Here is a 12159-nt window from a genome sequence, read left to right on the forward strand (position 1 = left end):
AATTTGTGGTTTTGATACAAGATTGGAAACAAGAGATGAACTAGGGTTTGGAGAGGAGATGGTGCTGGTGAAGATGTTGATGGAGATTGACCCCCTCTCGATGAGAGGATCGTTGGTGATGATGATGATGATGATTTCTCCCTCCTGGAGGGAAGTTTCCCTGGCGGAACAGCTCTGCCCGAGCCCTAGATTGGTTCCGCCAAGGTTCCGCCTCGTGGCGGCGGAGTTTCATCTTGTGAGCTTGCTTCTGATTTTTTTCTAGGATAAAAGACCTCATATAGCAGAAGATGGGCACCGGAGGCCCACCAGGTGGCCCAGGAGACAGGGGCGCGCCTAGTAGGGGGGGCGACCCCCACCCTCCTGGCCAGGGTGTGGGCCCCCACCGGTACTTTCTTTGCCCAATAATTCTTATTAAATCCAAAAATGACTTTCGTGGAGTTGCGGGACTTTTGGAGCTGTGCAGAATAGGTCTCCAATATTTGCTCCTTTTCCAGCCAGAATCCCAGCTGCCTGCATTCTCCCACTTCATGATAAACCTTGTAAAATAAGAGAGAATAGCCATAAGTATTGTGATATAACATGTAATAACAGCCCATAATGCAATAAATATCGATATAAAAGCATGATGCAAAATGGACGTATCATGCATATGTCAGGAATCAAACCACGGACTCGTCGCTGCAACGCATACTCGTCGGTCAAATGAAAATGAAATACTTTGTGTTAAATACACAAACCTAATTTTTATATTATATGTGATGCACACATTAGCGCACACCGTCCATAGAGGCAAGTAGCATGTACGCATGCACACACTCACGCTCACGCTGTCAAACCATGCTAAGGCATGCATGTTGCCCTCTCAATCAAAGTCCTGCTCATGGTGCAACGCAAATGGTGAGCCCATCACCTGCGCGCCCCAGCGGTGCGTGACATTACTATTTAGATGTTTGCAGGCGGCCTCCGCGAAACCGAGCATGTACTCCCTCCGTCCCAAAATTCTTGTCTTATATTTTTATAGATACAGATGTACCTAATACTAAAACATGACTTGATACATCCGTATTTAGACAAATCTAAGACAAGAATTTTGGGATGGAAGGAGTATTCACCTAGCTAAACACCAATGGTCATACTCGTGCTTGGGTGCCGAGCTGCTCGACATTAGCCATGCCTCTACACATGACGTAATGACGTGACTCGGTTCCTTGCTCATGTATAACATCGACAATGTATAAAACAACCTAGCTAGAGAGGGTACTATGGTACCTATATATGTATCGTGAGTGACCGATCATAGTGCCACTGCATACGAGTGTGTGATTGATTGATTCGTCCATTATTCATAAGTTATGCATGGTTGTGTGGTGTCTAATGGTGGTTGTCAAAGGCTAGCTGGCAACAAGAGCGGTTGCATGGACCCCTAGTTGTCAATACGTGTGGCATACGCTTTAAATGTTCGTCATCCATGAGTTCACATTTTACCACCACGCAGCGTCTGACCGCCTTGGCCTACCGGAACCCCTTCCATCGCTAACGCACGCTTCCCGCCTGAAACGGTCACTGTCTCTCCAGAACGTCAATGCCGCATTCACGGGACTTAATTGTAGGTGCAGTTGGTGTATCACTGACATGCGGGCCAGATGCCTGTTGGGCCCACATGTCAGTGACCCAACTGCACCTGTAGTTAAGTTACTGAAGCAGCGTCCGCATTCACACCCGCCGCGACCTCGCACTAGTGCCAGCATTGCAGCAGCGCAACAGCCGAGAGAGCGCCACCCGCGCGGCATCCCGTTGCAAGCGACTTCTCCACGTCAACGACACCACGACCATCCTTCCGTCCTCCGCCCACATTAATGACACGCGACTACTGACGAACCTACTCCTGCGCCAGCCGTCCATCCGTCTGCCACGGCTCATTGCCATTCGCCCGCTATATTAACTTGAGCCCCACCTCTCAATCATAGCCAAATACCAACACTCATTCTCCTCTGGTCCCTTCCTTCTGTCGGCACCACTCCAACCATGGCCTCCTGGCGCTCCAAAGCCCTCTTGGACGTACTGTTGTAGAAGCAGACAAAGGACATCAGCGGCTCCGCTCCGGGGGCGCTCCAAAGATCTCTTGGACGTACTACAGAGCAGCATATGAAGGAGATCGTCGGATCCCCCCTGGCCGCCCGCTGCCGCCATGACTACGAAGCCGGTGCGCGTGCGCGGGCGCAGCCGGTAGTGAGGAAGAGTAGTACATGGTAGGTCGCCGCCCCTCTGGTCCCAGGAAGGCCACCGCTCCTCCACTCAGTTGATGCCAAGCTTGGTGGGGTAAACATCGGCGGCCGATTATCTGCTTGACGGTGACATGGAGGCAGAAATCTTCAGAACCTTGTGCTCTAGAGGAGGAGGTTATCGAGGCGGAGCTGGACAAAGCCGAGGCGGATGAGGAGGAGGCAAAGTCAATGGCCAGCGTTCTTGGGGCTCATGGCCGGACATGGTGGCCGGGCTCCAGCGATCGTTTAGATTAGGTTTACAGTAGGTTTTAGTACGTTTTGTGCGAAATATGTAATGAATATCATCTAGTTTATAGGAAAAGTTTTTGAAATGTAATGAATTTCATCCAGTTAATTTGAAATTTCCTTTGTTTGCACGAATTTGTCTGGTTAGTTCATATAGTTGTTGAAAGGCATGCGGGTAGCATTGGATGGCATCCTCTAGCATTAGTGTCCTCGGACAAATGCCGGTGTAAATTTGTGGGCCATCACTGGAGATGCCCTAACTATCATGCTATAATCACTAACAGTGCTCCATTATTTCGCAGGGAATAGTTATCCCTCGATCAAAATCAGATCCACCGTGTTTCGCACTCCTCCCACGTAAGAGTGTAGGGCATGTTTGGTTGCCATCGACACTTTGCCACACCTTTGTGCCACAAGTGCGGCAAATTGAGGCAAATGTTTGGTTGCAGCCATAGTTGTGGCATGTGATAACCCACAAGTATAGGGGATCACAACAGTTTTCGAGGGTAGAGTATTCAACCCAAATTTATAGATTCGACACAAGGGGAGCCAAAGAATATTTGAAGGTATTAGCAGCTGAGTTGTCAATTCAACCACACCTGGAGATTAATTATCTGCAGCAAAGTGATTAGTAGCACAGTAATATGATAGTTTTGATGATAGAAGCAGTAGCAATAGTAACGGTAACAGTGATAGAAGTGATATTGTAGCAGTAACGATAGCAGTAGCAACAGTAGTAACTTAGTAAGAACAGTATAAGATAAATTCGTAGGCATTGGATCGCTGACTTGTTGGATGATATTCATCATGAGAGAGTTATAACCTAGGGCGATATGGCACTAGCTCCAGTTCATAAATATAATGTAGGCATGTATTCCGTAAATAGTCATACGTGCTTATGGAAAGAACTTGAATAACATATTTTGTCCTACCCTCCCATGGCAGCGGGGTCCCATTGGAAACTATGGGATATTAAGGCCTCCTTTTAATAGAGAACCAGAACAAAGCATTAACACACAGTGAATACATGAACTCCTCAAACTATGGTCATCACCGGGAGTGTTCTCGACTGAGGGAGTCCTGGATTAGGGGGTATCCGGATAGCCGGACTATATACTTTGGCCGGACTGTTGGACTATGAAAATACAAGATCAAAGACTTTGTCCCGTGTCCGCATGGGACTCTCCTTTGCATGGAACGCAAGCTTGGCGATTTAGATATTAGATCTCCTTCTCTGTAACCGACTTTGTGTAACCCTAGCCCCCTCCGTTGTCTATATAAACTGGAGGGTTTAGTCCGTAGGACAACAACAATCATAATCATAGGCTAGCTCCAAGGGTTTAGCCTCTACAATCTCGTGGTAGATCAACTCTTGTAATACTCATATCATCAAGATCAATCAAGCAGGAATTAACGTATTACCTCCATCGAGAGGGCCCGAACCTGGGTAAAACATCGTGTCCCCTGCCTCCTGTTACCATTAGCCTTAGACGCACAGTTCGGGACCCCCTACCCGAGACCCGCCGGTTTTGACACTGACATTGGTGCTTTCATTGAGAGTTCCTCTGTGTCGTTGCTGCAAGGCTCGATGGCTCCCCCAATCATCAACAAAGACGTAGTCCAGGGTGAGACTTTTCTCCCCGGACAGATCTTCGTGTTCGGTGGCTTCGCACTGCGGGCCAATTCGCTTGGCCATTTGGAGCAGATCGACAGTTACGCCCCTGGCCGTCAGGTCAGATTCGGAAACTTGAATTACACGGCCGACATCCACGGAGGCTTGATCTTCGACGCATTGGGGCCTACGCCAGGAGCGCCGAATGGTCACGACGAGCACGACTTAAATCTGCTATTGGACAGTATTCGGGATATCGCACCTACAGTAGCTCCGGACCTAAATCCGGGGCAGAGCGCGTCGCCCGAGGATAGGTGGATGGACCCTGCCGTTGAGGCCGCATACCCGTCGGCGGTAGAGCCGAACACAGACTCCACCTCTAAGGAAACCTGTGTCACCGGACCCCCGGACTTGTGTCCGGTCGTAGGTTCCGGGCCGCGCGCATCCGGGCCCACCGAATCCGATTGGGCTCCGGTAATGGAGTTCACCGCTGCGGATATCTTTCAGCATTCGCCCTTCGGTGATGTACTGAATTCATTAAAGTCTCTCTCTTTGTCAGGAGACTCTTTACCGAACTATGTCCGGCTTGAGTGGGAAGCAGATGATGAAGAAATTCGTTACCCACCCACCACCCACTTCATTGCCAGTGTCGATGATTTAACCGACGTGCTTGAATTTGACTCCGAAGACATCAACGGTATGGACGACGATGCAGGAGAAGAATAGGAACCAACGCCCACAGGGCGCTGGACAGCCACATCCGCGTATGATATATACATGGTGGACACCCCCAAAGAAAACAATGGCGATGAGGCAATAGAGCATAACCCCTTAGTGAAGCAATCAAAGCATGGGCGTCATCAGCGCCGCTCTAAGCCCCGCCACGGCAATATCGGCACATGAGACAAAAACAATCCGGATGGTACAATCCTGATCAGCCTACCTTCGAGCAGGCCGAACAGGAAGACGGGCAGGTTAGCCCAGATGAACAGGCGACGGACGGATACTTGGAGGATGACAACTATATGCCTCCCTCCGAAGACGAGGTGAGCCTCGGCGACAATGAATTCAACGTGCCTGAGGATCCCGTAGAGCAGGAGCGCTTCAAGCGCCGGCTTATAGCCACCACAAGAAGCCTGAAAAAGAAGCAGCAGCAGCTCCAAGCTAATCAGGATCTTCTCACAAACAGATGGACTAAGGTCCTAGCAGCCGAGGAATACGGACTCGAGCACCCCACCAAAGGTTACCCAAAGCACAAGTTGCTACCTCAACTCGAGGGGGAGGTCCTAAAGCCCACACTACCAACACAGGATAAGGCTGACCGGCCACCTCGTGGCTGAGATAAAACGGCGTATCAGCCCAAATACCATCCCACACCCTGACGCCAATACATTACGGCCCGGGGCAATATACAGGACCTGCGAGACAGCATCCATAAACCTCAATGCAACAGATATAAGCGTCACAAGAACAATGATGACGCCCAAGACACGGCAGTCGATGCCGGATTCCGCGGCTCCCATTCCGGTCAGCGGAAAAAGAACAATTCAGGCCCATCCGGCCTGGACCGCATACTTGATCGCCCATGTCAAATTCATGGTACCCCAGGAACGACAGCCAATCATACCAATAGAGAATGCCGGATCTTCAAACAAGCCAGTCGGTCATGTGCCGGAAACAATAAGAAGGGGCCTCAAAGCTATGAAGACAACGAGGAGCCCAGGCCATCAAGCATTATAGGGAAAAATAAATTTCTCCGCAAACCAACAAGGTGAACGTGATAAACACCATCCACACCCCCAAATGAGAACGAATGCGTACTCTTCGGGACGTCGACTGAACAAAACAAGTCTCCCCAGGGTACAAAAATACAACCGATCATCTTCGGTCAAACAGACCGTCCAGCCAATTTCAACCATGGCAATTCAGTTGCACTTATCCTCGACCCAATAGTTGGTGGGTTCCACCACATACAAGCCCCTATTGGCAGAGACAGCAGCCCAAACTTGCTGCACCAGGACACAGTGCACCAGACAGGTATTGATTGCTCGAGGATCAAACCCGCTAAAAACATCTTCTCAAGATGTTGTACCAGGTGCAAAGGTCAGTTTTACAGGCCCATCACCCTGGAGGTTGTCTTCAGATCACCAAACAATCACCATATCGAAGAGTCAGTCTTCGACATTGTCCCCCTATACAGTAACTATTACATACTGCCGGGGCAAACCGCGTTGGCTTGATTCAACGCGGTACCACACCGTGCCTATGGCAAGCTTAAAATACCAAGCCCTCGTGACATACTCACAAGACGGGCAAGGCCGAACTCCACCCCAGCACCGGAAAGTATGTCGCCACTGAAGCAGCGAGTTGTGCCTTTTTATCGAACCTTGATTCGACAGCCAACCTCCCAGACACCAACAAAGGAGTCTGAACTACTTTACGGTATGATAGCCCGGCTCGAGCAGGCTTCAATCAAGCTCTTCGGCATAAGTTGGGGAGGGCCCCGCGGTTAAACCGCTCCATGACACACAAATGTCTCTAAGCATTTTCTTTACAGGCTCACTTTTGCGTAGTACAGGACTGGCGACATGGAATCAGCTTGGATACGCAAAGAGGTAATATATAAATACTCCCCCAGAAGAGAATCCGAATACACTTTGGATCCACACACGGCCTCCTCCCTCCCGGTCCCAACAGGTTTCGCCATCATACCTCTTTCTATAGCATCAATCGTACTTATACGCATAAACGTGTCACTCGACTACAACATATAGAGTTACATGACACTTAACCGCTGTCATTCCTCATTGACACCTTTTTCGTCATAACGACATCCACAAATCGTGTCATGCCCTAATACGCCAGGGGCTTCATTGTACCCATACTATGGCAACAAAGTCCAGCCGCCTTCTCAGTCGCTCGGCACCCCAAACTTATAGCATTATATGCATCATCTCCGAATCATGTCTTGGGTCATTAGTTGGGTTTGCCCGACTCCCATGTTTTGGTACCTTACGTTCCGCTATATCGACTAAGGTAGCGCTGGGAGAACTACTGCGATTGTATCCCGGTTCTTCCGGACGAGCACCTCAGTAGAGAAAGCCGAAAACTGATTGTCATGATACGGCGAGAGCTGGTCAGCTGTTCGAGAGGTTGTAAAATCTTTAAGGAGTTATTCCGCATAATGCCATAAAAAATGCAGCGTGCGACGGATCGGTCTTCTGATCAGGTGCTGTTAGAGTCCCCCATGCGGTCTTCCGAACACTAGGGGCTGCGCCTACCTTACTTAAACTCCTATGGCTAAGTGAGAGCGATAAAGCCCTATAGTCTGATTGTCTGGTTCGTTGTGCTGAACACCTCCTTCTAGGACCCAACGATGGGATAAAGAGTGTTCAGGTTTATCTCGAACATCCCCGTACTTTCTATGTGGGGGCAGAAGCCGACAACTGGCTAACTCTAAGGATTAGTATATATAAAACGGCCGCACATGTCGGATTATGGGTTCCGACAGACCCTTGAGGTTCGAACTCTGGGGTGCGCGTGAAGATCTCTCTCCTACCAACTCACGTCTCGAATCCTCGCAAGGAATCTAAGCTAGAAAGATGAGCACACAAGGGACACGAGGTTTATAGTGGTTCAGGCCACCATTGTGGTGTAATACCCTACTCCAGTGTGTGGTGTGGTCGATTGCCTCAGGGGGTGATGATGAACAATACAAGGGAAGAACAACCTCGCAAGGGATGTTCTTGAGGTGGTGCGGATGAACTTCGTCCCTCTCTCTATTGTGGTGGCTAGCCCTATATATATAGAGAGGCCCTGGTCCTCTTCCCAAATATTGAGCGGGAAGGGCTCCAACAATTGGCCATTTTGAAGGTGAACATCTAGTACACTTATCCTGACTAAAGTTGGTCTTTGACTGCCAAAGACTCTGGTGATGACACCGCCTTGGGCTCCACGGTGACCTCCATCTTGCTGCTCTGCTGGTCTTGGTCTTGTTGCACCGAAATGGCAACCTTTGCCTGATGCCTTGGCCTGTGCTTGCTCCCTTTGCACCAAAGAGGAAACAAGGACACAGCGTAGGCCGGCGCCCGCCTGCCTCGATCGTCATGGCTTGCGTCACGGGCACCTCGCGAGGTACCCCTGCCTAGATCTCTCTGCCTCCTCGCGAGCCTGCCTGACGAGGCTGCTCCTGAGGAAGCTTCCCGTCGTCCGCCCCGCGAGGCTTGGCCCCTCGCGAGGGTCTTGAGCTTGAGTCGTTGAAGGTGGGCCGTATCGGGCCACTGCTTGAGCCACGCCGCAGGCCGCAGGCAGGCAAGTCTAGGGACCCCTGTTCCCAGAACACCGACAGTAGCCCCCGGGCCCAAGGCGTGCCCAGGCTTAGCTTAGCAAAGAAGCGAAGGGGCAAGTGCGAAGCGCCGCGGGCCCAACAGCTTGCGGCCTTGGGCGCCACATGGCGGTTGATTGGACGTGGGCGTCTCCGCTTCCCCACGACGCCTCGGCAACCGCCCCGACGTGACTAGTCCCTGCATGCAAAACGGGTCATGATTACCTGTGATCGTGGAGGTCGACGATTGGCCTCCTCCGGCTATAAGTATGGAGCGGTGCGAGCCCTTCCACTCCATCTCTCCTTTCTCCGCCCGTTCTTCTTCGCTTCTCCCCCTTGGCTCATCACGTCCCATGGCGCCTACGAAGAGGTTTTCGGTCGCGGAGAGAGGGAAGGCCCGCATGGAGGGGCATGACTCCCCTCCAGCCAAGCATGGCCGGGGCCGCCCCGCAAGCATCCCGCGACTCCTGCGAAGACTGCCCGAGGCCTCGGCGGAGGCCCTTCGCTCGGTGGAGGCCACCTGGCTGGCAGGGGAGGACGCGCCGTGGCTGCGCGGCCTCCCCGCCCTCGATTCCACTCAGCGGAGGTGTTGCCAGAGTTCGTCGTTTGGTCGGAAGATCTGGCCGGTACTTTGCTTCAGCTCCCTCGCTTCTTCGCCGGTGAGCTGTCGGCTGATGCCACGGGCGGGCTCTGGCTCTAGGAGGATGGCTGCTGTAGCAGGGCCTCTTGGGTGGCGGTGGAAGTTTCCGTTGCCAGGAACGTGGCGCTGACTCGTGGCTGGCAGATGTTTGCTCGCGCGCGTGGTCTTGGCCAGCGATGCACTCTCCATTTCAAGTTCGACGGCATCGCCACCCTTTTCGTGAAGGTGTTCGGAGGAGATGGCCGCCGCGCCGGCTGCTGCCCCGAAGGTGACGACGACGGCCGAATGCTCATCCTTGGCGACGCAGCGGCGAAGACGAGGTCGGGCATGTGCCCGGCGGCGCCCGCAGCTCTCCAAGCTTTGGCGACTCCCCTTCCGACGGTAGCTCCTCCAGCGGCGGCCGTGACCAGCCACTGCACCGTCATGCTCGCTTCGAGGGGGGAGGCGGATTGTCCCACCGCCGCGCCCAGGTGAACCATGAAGAAGAAAATGCTTGAGCTTCGGAGGGTGAGGCAGATCTTCTTCTTCGGGCTGTAGCTAGTCGAGCCGCGCCCATTTTATTTTATCTGCATAGAGAGAGAAGTACAGAGCCCCGTGGGGGCGTGCTAGACTGTTGCTTTTAATTATCATGTTGTTCCTATTATTTCCGTGCCATGCTATGGTGTTGCGTGCTCATGCGTAGGAACAACTTAGCTCAGTAGGAGGGGTTCGTTGTGGCGCTAGCCTCGGGAGGCTCTGACCGGAGGCCTTGTCATGGGTCTCGAGGCCTGCAAAAAGAAACTTGCCGGAGGGTTAGGTCTCGGCCCCCGGCCACAGGGGTGACCAGCTCGGCCCCGGCGTGCACGTCGTGATGCCCAAGGGGCATTGACTGGGAGGAGTGCTCCCGCTGCAAACTTAGGTTGAGGAACATCGCGAAATCAAACCAGGCGACGCTCGCGAGGGTGCCCGCGCAGCCTCCCTCCCGAGGGTTGCGAAAGGAAAGCAGGTTCAGGCGAATGGCAAAGACGGAAAATGTAGGCCGGGTGCCGCACAACACTGAAAGCAACTCCAACTAAAAGCTTCAGGCAAAGAAGAACTAACCAACTGCAGAAAGCAAATGAAAAGCCGGGTCCAGCACCTAATCTAGTCTTCAATGTCTTGTCACCAGCGCAGAGCTAATTGCTGCCACTGGGCGTGGGCGGGAGCCCCCGACGCCCAGGGGCGGCACTCCGGAGACTCCGGGGCATGTACAGCCCCACTCATTATTATGTGAGAGTGTCACGGGCGGCGAGCTTCACAGGCATTGGCCTTCTTCACAGGCACCGGGCCTTTTCTTGACGAGGGGGGGAGAGATTCACAGGCATTGGCCTTCTTCACAAGCATCGGGCCTTTTCCCAAAGCGGCAAGCTTCACAGGCATTGGCCTTCTTCACAGGCTCCTGGCCTTTTCCATAGGCACTGGGCCTCGCTCAAGGGTAGAACCTCTGGAGGTGTTGAATGTTCCACGCGTTCGGGATGGGCACCCCCTCCTGGGCCTCCAAGCGCGCGGAGCCGGGCCTGGAAACATGAACAACCTTGAATGGGCCCTCCCACATGGGAGAGAGCTTGTGCAGCCCCTCCCTGGAGAGGACCCGTCTGAGCACGAGGTCCCCTACCTGAAGAGTTCGGGGGCGGATGTTGCGGCAGTGGTATCATCGCAGCGCCTGCTGATATCTTGCCGCCCACAGCGTGGCCTCCCCACGGCTTTCCTCCCCCAGCACGAGATTCGTCCCTCGCATGGCGTCCTATTGGGCCTCATCGAACGCCAGGACCCGCGCGGAACGACGCCTGACCTCGTGAGGGAGGACGGCCTCAACTCCGTAGACGAGGAAGAACGGGGTTTCGCCAGTCAACTTGGTCGCGGTCGTGCGGATAGACCACAACATAGACTGGAGCTCGTCGTACCAGCCCCTGCCGCAGGCCTCCAGCTTCTTCTTGAAGGTTCTGGTTTTGAGGCCCTTTAGGACCTCCGCGTTGGCTCGCTCAGCCTGGATGTTGCTCCGAGGATGTGCTACCGAAGCGTAGCATACCTTCATTCCAAGATTAGCACAATATATTTTGAAGAGATTGCTGGTGAATTGTGAACCGTTGTCGGTGATGATGCGGTTAGGCACCCCGAATTGGCTCATGAGGCCCTTGATGAACTTGACTCTGGAGCCTACTGGGATGGTGCGGACAGCTTCCACCTTAGCCCACTTGGTGAACTTGTGCACGGCAATGTAGAGGTAGCGATAGCCCCCTGGCGCTCGAGGAAACAGGCCCAAAATGTCCAGCCCCAAAACCGCGAATGGCCATGAGAGGGGTATGGTCTGCAGGCCCTGAGTCGGCTGGTGGATCTGCTTGGCGTGGAATTGGCAGGCTTCACAAGCCTTCACCAGCTCGACGGCGTCGTTGAGCGCTGTGGGCCAGTAGAACCCGCTGTGGAACGCCTTGCCAACAAGGGTTCGTGACGATGAGTGGTGCCCACAGTCTCCGTCGTGAATGTCTGCCAACAGCTCCTTCCCCTGTTCTCTGGAAATGCAACATAGGGATACGTCGTTTGGTTGCTTCCGTTAAAGCTCTCCATCTTGAATGCAGTATGTCATGGCCTGCCGCGCCACGCATTCTGTGTCTTCCTCCATCTCCAGCAGAGTCCCTTGCACCAAGTAGCTCTTGAGTTCCATGGTCCAACATCCCTCCCGAGGCTCCAGCGCCAGGAGCAAGCGTGCTCCTGAGGTCGGTCTACAGGCCGGGGCTCCCAAGGCAGGCAGCTGGGGGAGCTCCGCCTAAGGTTGCGCTTCGCCCGACGGTGGTGGCACCGCTGAGGGTTTAAAGATCCTCTCTTCGAAGACTCCGGGCTCCTGAGGTAGCCGCCTGGATGCCCTTTTGTGATTTCGTCAGCTTCCTGATTGGTGCCGCGTGGCACATGCTGCAACTCCAAACCCCAAAACTGCTTCTCAATTTTGTGAACTTCTGCTAGAGAAGCATCCATGTGCTCATCCTTTGGCTCAAACACCTTGTTGGAGAAGTTGACGAGGAGTTGTGAATCGCCCTTGATGACAAGGCGCTTCACCCCC

Source organism: Triticum dicoccoides, chromosome 1B (genome assembly GCF_002162155.2).
Source record: "Triticum dicoccoides isolate Atlit2015 ecotype Zavitan chromosome 1B, WEW_v2.0, whole genome shotgun sequence".
In the NCBI taxonomy this organism is placed as follows: domain Eukaryota; kingdom Viridiplantae; phylum Streptophyta; class Magnoliopsida; order Poales; family Poaceae; genus Triticum; species Triticum dicoccoides.